At 50.3% G+C, this 12,206-nt stretch overlaps 1 pseudogene; it reads right to left on the bottom strand.

The window, feature by feature from the left end:
* LOC134352474 (zinc finger protein 585A-like) overlaps positions 1-4,563 on the bottom strand; it is a 29,979-nt pseudogene extending 25,416 nt beyond the window's left edge.
* Positions 4,564-12,206: the final 7,643 nt, after the last annotated feature.

Genomic DNA, 12,206 nt, shown 5'->3' with positions numbered 1-12,206 from the left:
TGTCAGACGTAACTGCAGAGAGCTCGTCTTCATCAGTCTGCAGAAAACTCAAGGGTCACCTCTTCACTCACAAACTGGTGACTATCTCACCAGAGGGAAAGGGACAGGAGGACATCAGGAATGGGTTTAGAAGGACAGTCGTGGAACAGAAACAAGGGCAGAGCCCAGATGGGTGAGTTCACTCCCTACTGTGCACCCGGTGTGGTGGATATTCGCTGAGACAGAGTTTCAAATAGAACTGATTTATTTGTCAAAATCACAATGTTAAACTCCGGTAACAGTGAACAATCGCTGAAGAAACTCCTCCCTTGCCCAGTGACCACATTTGGGTGGGATGGGAAGCAGCAATCATTACAGTCTGACACAGTCACTTTTGATCGCCTCTGAATTCAGCAACCATGATGGTTCATTATCCAGCATCCTGCTCACCGAAACACTTTCTCCAGGTTGGACTCGCCAGTGCTTCACAAGGTGGGAGAGCTGAGTGCATCCCTTCCCACATTCAGTGCAGATGAATGGGTTCTCCCCAGTGTGAACTTGCTGGTGTGTCTGCTGCTGAGATGAGTGAGTAAATCCCTTCCCACAATCTGAGCAGGCGAACGGCATTGTCCAGGTGTGAACTGACTGGTGTGCCATTAGGTCAGTTGACCGAGTGAATCCCTTCCCACAGACTGAGCAGGTGAACGGCCTCTCCCCAGTGTGAACTGACTGGTGTGCCTGTAGGTGGGACAACTGAATGAATCCCTTCCCACATTCAGAGAAAATGAACTGACTGATGTGTCTGTAGGTGGGATGACCGAGTGAATTGTTTCCCACACTCTGAGCAGGTGTACGGCCGCTCCCCAGTGTGAACTCTCTGATGTGTCAACAGATCTGATGACTGAGTAAATCTCTTCCCACAAACGGAGCAGATAAATGGTCTCTCCCCAGTGTGAACTCGCTGGTGTCTCTTCAGGTGGGATAACCGAGTGAATTCCTTCCCACATTCAGTGCAGATGTACGGCCTCTCCCCAGTATGAACTCTCTGGTGTGTCAATAGATTTGATGACCGAGTGAATCCCTTCCCACAGTCTGAGCAGGTAAAAGGCCTCTCCCCAGTATGAACTTGCTGGTGTCTCTGCAGGTAAGACAGGTGGGTAAATGCCTTCCCACACTCTGAGCAGGTGAACGGCCTCTCCCCAGAGTGCACTCGCTGGTGTGCCAGCAGATCAGATGACCGAGTGAATCCTTTCCCACATTCAGTGCAGATATACGGCCTCTCACCAGTGTGAACTGACTGGTGTGTCAACAGATCTGCTGACTGAGTAAATCTCTTCCCACAAACGGAACAGATAAAAGGTCTCTCCCCAGTGTGGATTCGCTGGTGTCTCTGCAGGTGAGATGGGTGGGTAAATGCCTTCCCACACTCTGAGCAGGTGAACGGCTTCTCCCCAGTGTGAACTCGCTGATGTATCTTCAGTTGAGATGACTGAGTGAATCCCTTCCCACAATCCGAGCAGGTGCACGGCCACTCCCCAGTGTGAACCCGCTGGTGTATCTTCAGTTGAGATGACTGAGTGAATCCCTTCCCACAATCTGAGCAGGTGAACGGCCTCTCTCCAGTGTGAACTCGCTGATGTACCTTCAGTTGAGATGACTGAGTGAATCCCTTTCCACAGTCTGAACAGGTGAATGGCCTCTCCCCAGTGTGAACTCGCTGGTGTGTCAGCAGATCACATAACTGAGTGAACGCCTTCCCACAATCTGAGCAGGTGAACGGCCTCTCCCCAGTGTGAACTCGCTGGTGTGTCTGTAAGTGGGATGACTGAGTGAATCCCTTCCCACAATCAGAGCAGACATACGGCCTCTCACCAGTGTGAACTCGTTGGTGTGCCTGTAGGTGAGATGGTTGGGGAAATGCCTTCCCACATTCAGAGCAGATGAATGGTCTCTCCCCAGTGTGAACTAACTTGTGTGTCTGAAGGTAGGATGACCGGGTGAATCCCTTCCCACATTCAGAGCAAATGTACGGTTTCTCCCCAGTGTGAACTCGCTGGTGTCTCTGCAGTTCGGAAAACCGAATATATGCCCTCCCACAGTCTGAGCAGGTGAACGGCCTCTCCTCAGAGTGAACTCGCTGGTGTCTCATTGCCCGGGATGAATTCGTAAATCCCTCCCACTTTCAGAGCAGGTGAATTGCCTCTCCACAATCTAAACTCACTGGTGTGTCGGTGGGAGGGCTGAGTGAGTGAATCCTTTCCCTCAGAGAGCTGACGAATGATATCTGCCTGCTGTCAGTTCTCTGGGGGTTTCACCAAGTCAGATGACAGACGTAGTGAATTCCTTGCACAATCATTGCAGATTAAGAACTGATCTCTGGTGAGCAAATGCTGTGTGATCTCAGCACCCCGGTTCCAGTGGCTTTCACTGAATTAAAACAGAAAACTTCACTTTAAAGATAAATCACTTTTTCATCTGAGATGAGATATTTTTTCATCTCCAAGGATCAACAATGGGAGTTTTAGTGTTGCAAAGAAAATGTCTGCTCACTCCTTAAATGTCTGGTCAAGCAGAGCAGAACTGACGTGTTGTTGTGTTGGAGATTCCTGTACACAAATCCTTTGCTGTTTCCAACCTGTAAAAAGATTAACAAAAGACATCATTGCTGAAGAACAGCATTTCAGATGAGATAATTTTAGTCCTTGCGGTGAGATCTGACATCACACTGTCACAGTGAGGTTCAACACAAGTTAGAGGAACAATTCATCTTCTAACTGGGCACAAATCAGGCGACGAGCCTGATCATTGAATTGTCTGACTGTTTTATTGTCTGTATCAGAATGGACCATTTCTGCCTGTCATCAGTCTGAGACTTGGCTCAGATTCTCTCTCTCCATTGAAATTATTTCTACTTCTGTCCGTGTCCAACTCTGCTATAAAGAGCACATCACATTACATGACTGATCTTGCGGACTTTCTTAGTATTCCGATCTCTCACCATTCTGGTGACTGACGGTGAAGAACTCATCGGTGTCAAAGCCAATGAATGTGAAGGGGAGGGCATTGGTCTTTCTCACTGGAGATGGTAAACACTTTTGTGATGTGAAAGCTGCAGGTCACTGGTTACCCAGGATAAAGGTGTTTGATGTCACTATGCAGCCAGAGAGGAGAATGGTGAAAAGGAAGTTTTCATGGGGATTGGCATGGATGGAAGATTGGCTGATTGACAGGAGGCAAAGATTGGGAATAAAGAGGGCCATTTCTGGTTGGCTGTCAGTGACTGGTGGTGATCTGCTGGGGTCAGTCTTAATGCTGTTTCTTTTCACGTTATATGTCAATGATTTGGATGAAGGAATTGATGGCTTTTTCTGCCATGTTTGCAGCCAACACAAAGGTAGGTGGAGGGGGTCTGTAGGGTTCAGATAGCAAGGAGTCTGCAGAAAGACTTTGGCAGATGGGCAAAGAAGTGGCAGATGGAATATATTGTCGGGAAGTGTAATGTTCGGCACTTTGTAGAAGGAATAAAGGGGTGGACCATTTTCTAAAACTGGGAGAACATTTAAAAAAATCAGAGTTACAAGAGGACTTGAGAATCCTCGTGCAGGATTCCCAAAAGGTTAATTTGCAGGTTGAGCCAGTGGAGAGGAAGACAAATGTAAAACTAGCATCCATTTTGGGAGTACCGGAATATAAATCAAAAATATAAAATTTAGTGCCTTTATAAAGCATTAGTCAGAGCAACCAGAGTATTGTGAGTAGTTTTGGGTCCCTTGTTTTGGAGAAGATGTGCTGGCCTTGGAGAGTGCCAGAGGAGGTTCACGAGAATCATTCCAGGAATGAAAGGGTTAATATATGAAGATCATTTCATCACTCTGGGTCTGTACACGCTGGCGTTCAAAAGAATAAGGGGGATCTCACTGAAATCTATCGAATATTAAAGAGTCCAGATGGCGTGGATGTGGAGAGGATATTATCGATAATGGGAGAGTCTAGCATCAGAGGGTAGACTCAAAATAGAGGGGTTTCCATTTCGAACAGAGATGAATTTCTTTCGCCAGCGAGTAGTGAATGTGTGGAATCCATTGCCACAGATGGCTGTGGCGGGGAAGGCGCTGGAAGTGTCACGCGTGTCCGGGACACGTCAAGATCGATATGCCAGTCTGTCACGGTCCCAGCAGTGCGCATGCACAGGACAAATGGCGCCAGCACCTTCGCTCATCAGGCCAAAATTCCCCGGATGCTCCCCTCCCCCACCCCTTTGTCTTTAAAATTACTGGTCTTTCAAGCATTCTTCAAATCCATCCCCCTCTTCATTCTTCAGTCCTGACGAAGGGTTCCGGCCCGAAACGTCGACTGATCGTTTCCACTGATGCTGCCCGACCTGCTGAGTTCCTCCAGCGTACTGTCAGTGTTGCGGCGCATGGGGGTGAGGAAAGGGGAAAGACCCGGGACTGTCCCGAGGTGCGGGGCCGCGGGGTGTCCACAGCTCGCAGCAATTGTCCCTTATTCGGGGTTGCGGGCCCCCTGATATAAGACACCGACCCAGAGACCAGCTCCTACCTGCCACCGATCAGTCAGACCCTTGTGTCCACCCGACGCATGCGCGATTTCCCGGAAAACCGGAAATCTTCACGCTTGCGCATTTGATCGGTGGGTTACCACAGGCGAATTCTGACGCGCGGAGATCTCTGGGTAGACAAGGCACCATTCGAAGACGAGGAAAGCGCCGATTTCCCTCTGCCTCATGCTTCAAAACTAGCCATTGTTTTTATGTGGAATACGCAGCAGCTACTTTAATGCAGCGTGCTCACACAAACAATATACTCAATATCAACAAACATTCCGTGTGTCAAAAGTCAAAGTCCAACCCACTTACAAATGCAGATATAAAACACAAAGACAGTCTGTAGTCGCTGGAAATATAGAACATCCTACACAAATTGCTGGAGGAACTCAGCAGGTCAGGCTGCATGTACGCGGAAGAATAAGCAGTCGAGGCTTCTTTCCAAAGTCCTTCATCAGTCACCAGCATGGTGAAGAGTCTCAACCTGAAGTGTCAACTGCTTATTCTCTCCATAGATACTATCTGACTTGCTAAATTCATCCAGCCTTTTGTTTTCAGTCAGTCAGGCTCCAAATGTTGCCGATTTGGCATTTGTAGCCACGTCCTCCTGGCCTGATTCTCTCCATAGACATCCCACCACCAATTTCTGGATCCTCTAAGTCCTTCTCAGTGCTGGTTCCTCTTTAGATTCTGACCCTGCTCCATCGAACTCTTATACTTTATTATATACTCTCAGACTTTACTGCAACAACCCAGCTGCGTGAGGCACAACCATTTGAAATTGGTGAAAACGACCCATAATGTTGAAAGAATAGGGAAGAATTTAACACCCATGACATGATTTCCTAACGGATAAGTTGCAGGTTGAGTCTGTGGTAAAGAAGAAAATTGAAATGTTAGCTTTCATTTCAAGAGGGCTAGAATACAAAGGCAGAGATATAATGTTGAGTCTTTATAAGACATTGGTTAGATCAACTTGGAATATTGTCAGCAGTTTTGGGCCTCTTATCTAAGAAACGATGTTTTATTATTAGATTATGAAGACACGTAGTCCTCTTTTATTGTCATTTAGTAATGCATACATTAAGAAATGATACAATATTTCCTCCGGTGTGATATCACAAAACACAGGACAGACCAAGACGGGAAAAAAACTAACAAAACCACATAATTATAACATATAGTTACAACAGCGCAACAATACCATAACTTGATGAAGAAGTCCATGAGCACAGTAAAAAGTTCAAAGTCTCTCAAATGTCCCACATCTCACGCAGACGGGAGAAGGAAGAAAACTCTTCCTGCCGTGCCCGACCACAGTCCAACTCTGAGTCATCCAAAAACCTCGAGCTCTGATCAGCTCTCCGACACCGCGTACTGAGCACCATCTCTATCCAAACGATTCGACCTCCATCTCGGTCGCCAACAGCAGGCAAAGCCAGGGATTTTGAGGCCTTCCCTCCGAAAGATTCCCGATCACTCAGTAACAACAGCAGTGAACTGGCGTTTCAGAAATCTTTCCAGATGTTCCTCTGTACTTTCACGTCCATCTCCATCAAATCAGAATTGTCCATGGCCCTATTTAACGGATACAATATCATTTTTCCCCAGAGGGCTACGCACGCGCGGCACGTTGCTCTCTCTTTCCCCATCCTTGTGGGATGAGTTAGCATTAGTGAATGTCCAGAGGAGGATTGCAAGGATGATTCCAGGAATGAAAGCGTTATGGAACAAGGAATGTTTGGTGGCTCTGCAAATATCTTTGAAGTTTAGAGAATGAGGGGGGATCTCGTTGAACCCATCGAACATTGAAGGCCTGGATAGAGTGGATGTGGAAAAAGATGTTTCCTGTGTTTGGGGAGTCTAGGCCAGAGGACACAGCCTCAGAACAGAGGGACATCCATTAAGAACAAAACCGAGAAGGAATTTCTTTACCCAGAAAGCGGTGAACCTGTGGAATTTGTTGCTACAGATGGTTGTGGAGGCCAAGTCACCGGATATATTTCAAGCGGAGTTTGACAGGTTCTTGATTAGTCAGGGCATCTAAGCTTACTGCCAGGCCTGATCCTGCTGACACCTCCCAGCCTGCATAAGCAAGCACCTCCCAGTCTACACCCAGTAAGATTCATCCAAAGCTCGTTCCAGACTCATCTCCTGCAGCCTATTTCACCCCAGTCTCATCCACAATCCCTGATCACGCATCAAACCGGCCACCTCAACCGAGAGGGAGAGTGGGAGGAGAGCGGAAGGGTGTATGAGGAGGGAGAGTGAGAGGGGTAGAGCACGACGGGGATTGGGGTAGAATGAGAGAGCGAGTGTGTGGTAGAGAGGAAGAGCGAGAAGGGGTGATAGTGAGAGATGGTGAGAGGGAGAGTGGGAGGAGGATCACATAGGTGAGAGGGAGATTCAGAGTAAGAGGGGAGGTGGGTTGAGAGCAGGAGGAGGAGGGGAGGGGCAGTTTAGGGAGAGTGGGGGAGATCGAGTAGGTGAGGATTTATTCAGGGCAAGAGCGAGAGGGAGAGTAACAGGATTGTGGGGAGGGGGGAGGGGGGAGTGAGAGGTGGTGGGGCAGATCAAGAGGGGAAGTGGGGGAAAAGAGGGGGGAGAGCGTAGGGAATGAATTGGAGAGAAGAGGTTGAGCGAGAAGAGGTGTTGGGCCAGTGATAGTGACAGTAAGAGTGGGAGTAGGGGAAATTGTGCAAAGGGAAGGGAATGGTGATGGAGGGGAGACGGGAGGGTGGAGGATAAGAGGAGTGGAGATGCTGGGGGTTGTAGGAGAAGGTGTGAGGAGGGAAAAGTGATGCAGGGAAGACAGTGAGGGTGGAGGGGGAGGGGAGAGTGTCCTTGATGGGGGGAAAGAGGTGACGGGGTGGGGTGGGGAGAAAGTAGAGGGAGGGGTTGGGTGTGTTAGGGTATGAGAAGGTTGGAGCGGGGAGTGAGCGTGGGGAGGAGGAGGGATGGGGAGGCTAGGCGAGATGATGAAATGAAAAAGGACAGGGAAACAGGAGAGGGGAGGGGTTGGGAAAGTGGAGGGGGAGAAGTATGGATAGGGAAGGAAGAAGTGGGAGTATTGGGTCGGGAAGGGAGGTTGAAGGTTAGCTAGATGGTAGAGGGAGGGGTGAGAGAGTGGCAGGTGATAAGAGGGGGAGGGAGAAGGTGTGAGGATGGGGAAATGGAAGGAAGAGGAGAGAATACGGTAGAATCTGGGGATAGATAGTTTACACGAGGGGAGAGGAGGTGGGAAAGGGTGAGTGAGTGGGAGAGGGGAGGATGGGGAAAGTAAATGTAGGAGGAGGGGAAGTGTGCAGACAGTGGATAGGTGGAGTGTGAAGGGGAGAGGTTAAAGGGAGGGCACATGGCGGAGGAGAGAGAATGCAGGTTAGATAGATGGTGGGAGAGGAGGGGGAGATGATGGATCGGGGAGGGACAGTGGGAGAGAGGTAGGTGGAGACTGGGGAAACAGTAATAGGAGGGGAAGGGATGGTGGAGACATGAGACTGGAGGGGAGTGGAAAGGTGATGGAGGGATTGTTGCGGGTAGGGGAGATAATGGGAGTGACGGGAGTGGGTGAGGGGAAGATTAGAGACAGTAGAGGGGGGAGTGTGTAAGGGTAATGGAGATGGGAAGGGTTGGGGAGAAGTTAGGAGTGATGATGGAGGGGTTGTTTAGCAAAGTTGCAGAAGGAGAGAGTTGGGAAAGGTGGCTGGCAGGAGGTGGGTGAGATGGAGATTGTGAGTGGGGAGTTGGACAAAGGGAGAGGTGGGTGAGATGAAGCTTGTGGGTGGGCAATGGACAAGTTAGCCTGACTTCAGTGGTTGGGAAGATTTTGGAGTCATTATTAAGAATGAGGTTTCGGGGTACTTGGAGACATGTGATAAAATAGGCCAAAATCAGCATGGTTTCCTTGAGAGGAAATCTTGCCTGACAAATCTGTTGGAAGTCTCTGAGGAAATAACAAACAGGAGAGATGAAGGAGAGTCAGTGGATATTGTTTACTTGTGGTAGTGGGAAAGCTCAATGGTTACTGTAACACTATCACAGCGGTTAGTGTAACACCATTACAGCGGTTACTGTAACACTATCACAGCGGTTAGTGTAACACCATTACAGCAGTTACTGTAACACTATCACAGCGGTTAGTGTAACACCATTACAGCGGTTACTGTAACACTATTACAGTGGTTTACAAGTAACATTATTACAGTGGTTTTAGTGTAACACTATTACAGTGATTAGAGTAACACCATTACAGCCCATGACAGTGATCGGGTTCAATTCCACCATTGTCTATAAGGAGTCTGCACTTTCTCCCCGTGACTCGGTGGCTGTAAACCAGGTGCTCTGGTTTTCTCTCAAATCTCAAAGATGCACGGGTTAGCAGATTAATCGGTCACACTGGTGTGACTGGGTGGTGCGGGGTCGATGGGCCGGAAGGGTGTGTTACTGTGCTGTATCTCCAAATAAAATAACAGATGCCTTCTGACGGCTTTTGCCCAGGTGCTGCCTATGAGAAAAGAGTTCGTGGTGTTACGGGAAAGATGCCAGCATGGACAGACGGTTGATTGATGACCAGCAGAAGACAATAAATGTTTTTTTTTCTGGCTGGCTGCCAGTGACAAGCTGTTTTCCACACTCCTGGGTGTTGGGACCGCTACTTTGCACGTTATATGACAATGATGTGGATGACAAAATTTTTCGTTTTGTGGCCAAGTTTAGGGATGATACAAAAAATAGGTGGAGGGGCAGGTAGTGTTGAGGACACAGGGAGTGCCCGCATTCTGCACTGCACATCAGACCAGCGCTCCTTATATACGGGCACCCAGTACGGAAGAGGGTGGGTAGCGAAGAGAACCTACGGGTGGGCCTGGCCAAGATGGCCATTCATGGGTGCAGCTGGCAGAGAGTCGAGGATTCCTCCAGGGCCGACTGTCTGCCCCTTCCAAGGACACGTTCATGACCGGTTGTCCTTGGACAGGGAGCATAAGGTCCCAATGGGTACACTGGGGGACTTCCAGGAGTGGTGTCCCCCCTCCACCATCCCCAGGGGAATGACTGTTTTACAGACAGTAGTAATCATATTTTAACATGAATTTATTCACCATCTTGTCAGCATTGAATTTTGAATATTTTTGAATTACTGAATATTTTTTGTATTTGTCGTTTAGGTAAACTTTTATAGTTTTGTAAAACAAAAGAGAGGAAAAGTAGGGAGTCTGCAAAAGGAGTTGGACGGATTAGAAAATGGACGAAGAAGTGGCAGATGGAAAAATGTAAGAAAGTGTATGTTCGAGCACTTTGGTGGAAGGGGTACAAGTATGGACCATTTTTCTAAATGGGGGGCAAAGTATGAAATTGGAGGTGCAAAGTAACTTGGGAGAGCTAGTTCAGCATTCGCTAAAGGTGGCTTGGAGGCTGAGTCAGCCGTAAGGAAGGCCAGTGTAATGTTTGCATTCCTTCCCTGGGACTAGAATGTAAAGCAAGGATGTAATGCTGAGGATTTTTAAGACATTGGCTAAACTGCACTTGAAGTACTGAGGACAGTTTTGGGCCCAATATCTAAAAAAAAAGGATCTGCTGGCATTGGGGAGGGGAGAAGAGAGGAGAGAGGGGAAGAGAGAAGGAGGGGGAAGAGAGAGGAAAGGGGGAAGAGAGAGGGGCTAGGAGGAGGGGGAAAAGAGAGAGGCGGGGAGGAGAGAGGGGAGGATGGGGAGGAGAGTGTGTGAGGGGGAGGAGAGAGGGGAGGGGAGAGGGAGGGGGAGGAGAGAGGGGCGGGTAAGAGAGAGGGGAGGAGAGTGTGTGAGGGGAGGAGAGAGGGGAGGGGAGAGGAGAGTGTGCGGGTGGTGGTAGGAGTGGAGGTGAGGGGAAAATGAGAGAAGAAAGAGGAGGAGGAAGGGGTTTGCGCCTCAGGGACGGGGGGGATGGGATGGGAGGGGGAGTGACCCAGAGTCGGAGTTGAGGTATGAAGGGGGAGAGGTGTAAGGGAACAACATCTCGGGCGAGGGAAGGTGCGACAAGAAGATGAGGGGAGGGCGGGAGGGGGTGACCAGACACGTGGGGGAGTTTACGGGGTGACAAAATGTCAAGGGAGTGGAAAGGGAAGCACCGAAGAGACGCTGGGAAGGGTATGAGGGCAAAACGGGACCCAGAGATGGGAGGGGAACGGAAAACGTGTGCGAGGGGATCAGCCAGTGATGTGAGGTTGGGTGTGGTTCTAATGGGAAGGAGAAGGGACTAAGCCAGATATGGGAGGAGAGGGAGAGAGAGAAACACTGAGGAGTGGAAGGGGGAAACCCTGAGGTCGGAAGTGAGGAGCCAGCGGGGGAACAGGGAAAGGGGCAACCCTGAGAAGTGGGGGGGGGCACCCAAATATGAGGGAGGGTGGGAGGGCTGAAGAAGAAATGGGGGAGGGAACGGGGAAGAGAGAAGTGGAGAGCCAAAGCAGCGTGCTCGGGGTGAAACTGAGACGTGGGGAGGGGCAGAGCCGAGATGGGCTGGGGTAAAGTGGGCGACCCACAGAAGGGGCAGGGAAGTGGGACGAGGGCAACAAATGCAGGTATGAGGGTCGATCAACAGGGGGGTGGCGGGGGAGGGGACAATACAAGGACGGAGGGTAGGAGGGGGAAAGGGGTGACCCAGAGACGGGGGAGGAGTGACGCGGTGACACGAGAGGTGTGATGTAGAGACGGGGAGGGGACAGGAAAGGGGTCGTCGGGGAAATGTGATGACGGATGGCCTGGAGATCTGAGGGGAAAATGAGTGTCGCAGAGACGGAGAGAGGGTGGGAATGGTAACAGAGACAGGAGAATAGGGAGAGCGGGGCCGAGCAGGTGGCAACTCACGGACGGGGGTGGGGATGTGGAAGTGCCATCATTGGACGTGGGGGAGGGTGCAGAAGAGGGCAAGTGAACTGGGGAGGGTGGAAGGGACACCAAGAGGCGGTGGGCGAGGGATTCAGAGAAGGATGAAGAGGGAAAGGGGGTGACCTAAAGACGGAGGGAGAAGATAGGAGAGCCAGAGATGGGTGGGAGGGGTGAATGGGTAACGGGACTGCTCAGAAATGGAGGGAAGGAGGGCAACTCAAAGATAGGGAGGTGAGGTGGGGAATGAGTGACCCAGAGATAGGGAGTTGGGAAGAGTGGGGCAATGAATGACCAGGACATAAGGGGGTGACCTACTGAATCTGGAGGGGTGAGGGGGTAAGCTAGAGACCGGGGAGTGGCTGGGATAATAGGGAGGAGGGGGGAAAGGGATGACCCACAGACGGGGTAGAGGGGCAAAGCCAATGATGCGGAGACCCAGGGCTGTGGGGTGAGTGGGGCAACCTGGAGTAGGAGGGCAATAAACCAGAGACCAGGGAGGGGAAAGGGGCCGGGTCAGAGAAGTGGGGATGGGGAGGGGGAGGGGGAAGTGGGTAGCCCCTCGACAAGACAGAAGGGGGAGTAGGGAGAGGTGGTGTACAGATGGGAGGTCAGGGGGGTGAGGGGACAGTGGAAGGAGCTGGAGGGAGAAGGGGAGAGACAACCCATAGACAAGGGTAGTGCAGAAAGTGGCGACCAAGTGAAGGGGGTGGGGTGAGAAAGGGCGTCCCGGAGATGGGATACAGAGGATGACACAAAGGAGGGGGCAATGTGGAGGCAGGGAAGGTGAAAGGAGAGATTCGAGA

Source organism: Mobula hypostoma, chromosome 10, assembly GCF_963921235.1.
Source record: "Mobula hypostoma chromosome 10, sMobHyp1.1, whole genome shotgun sequence".
NCBI classification, from domain to species: Eukaryota; Metazoa; Chordata; class Chondrichthyes; order Myliobatiformes; family Myliobatidae; genus Mobula; species Mobula hypostoma.
This window is presented reverse-complemented; position numbering and strand designations above follow the sequence as displayed.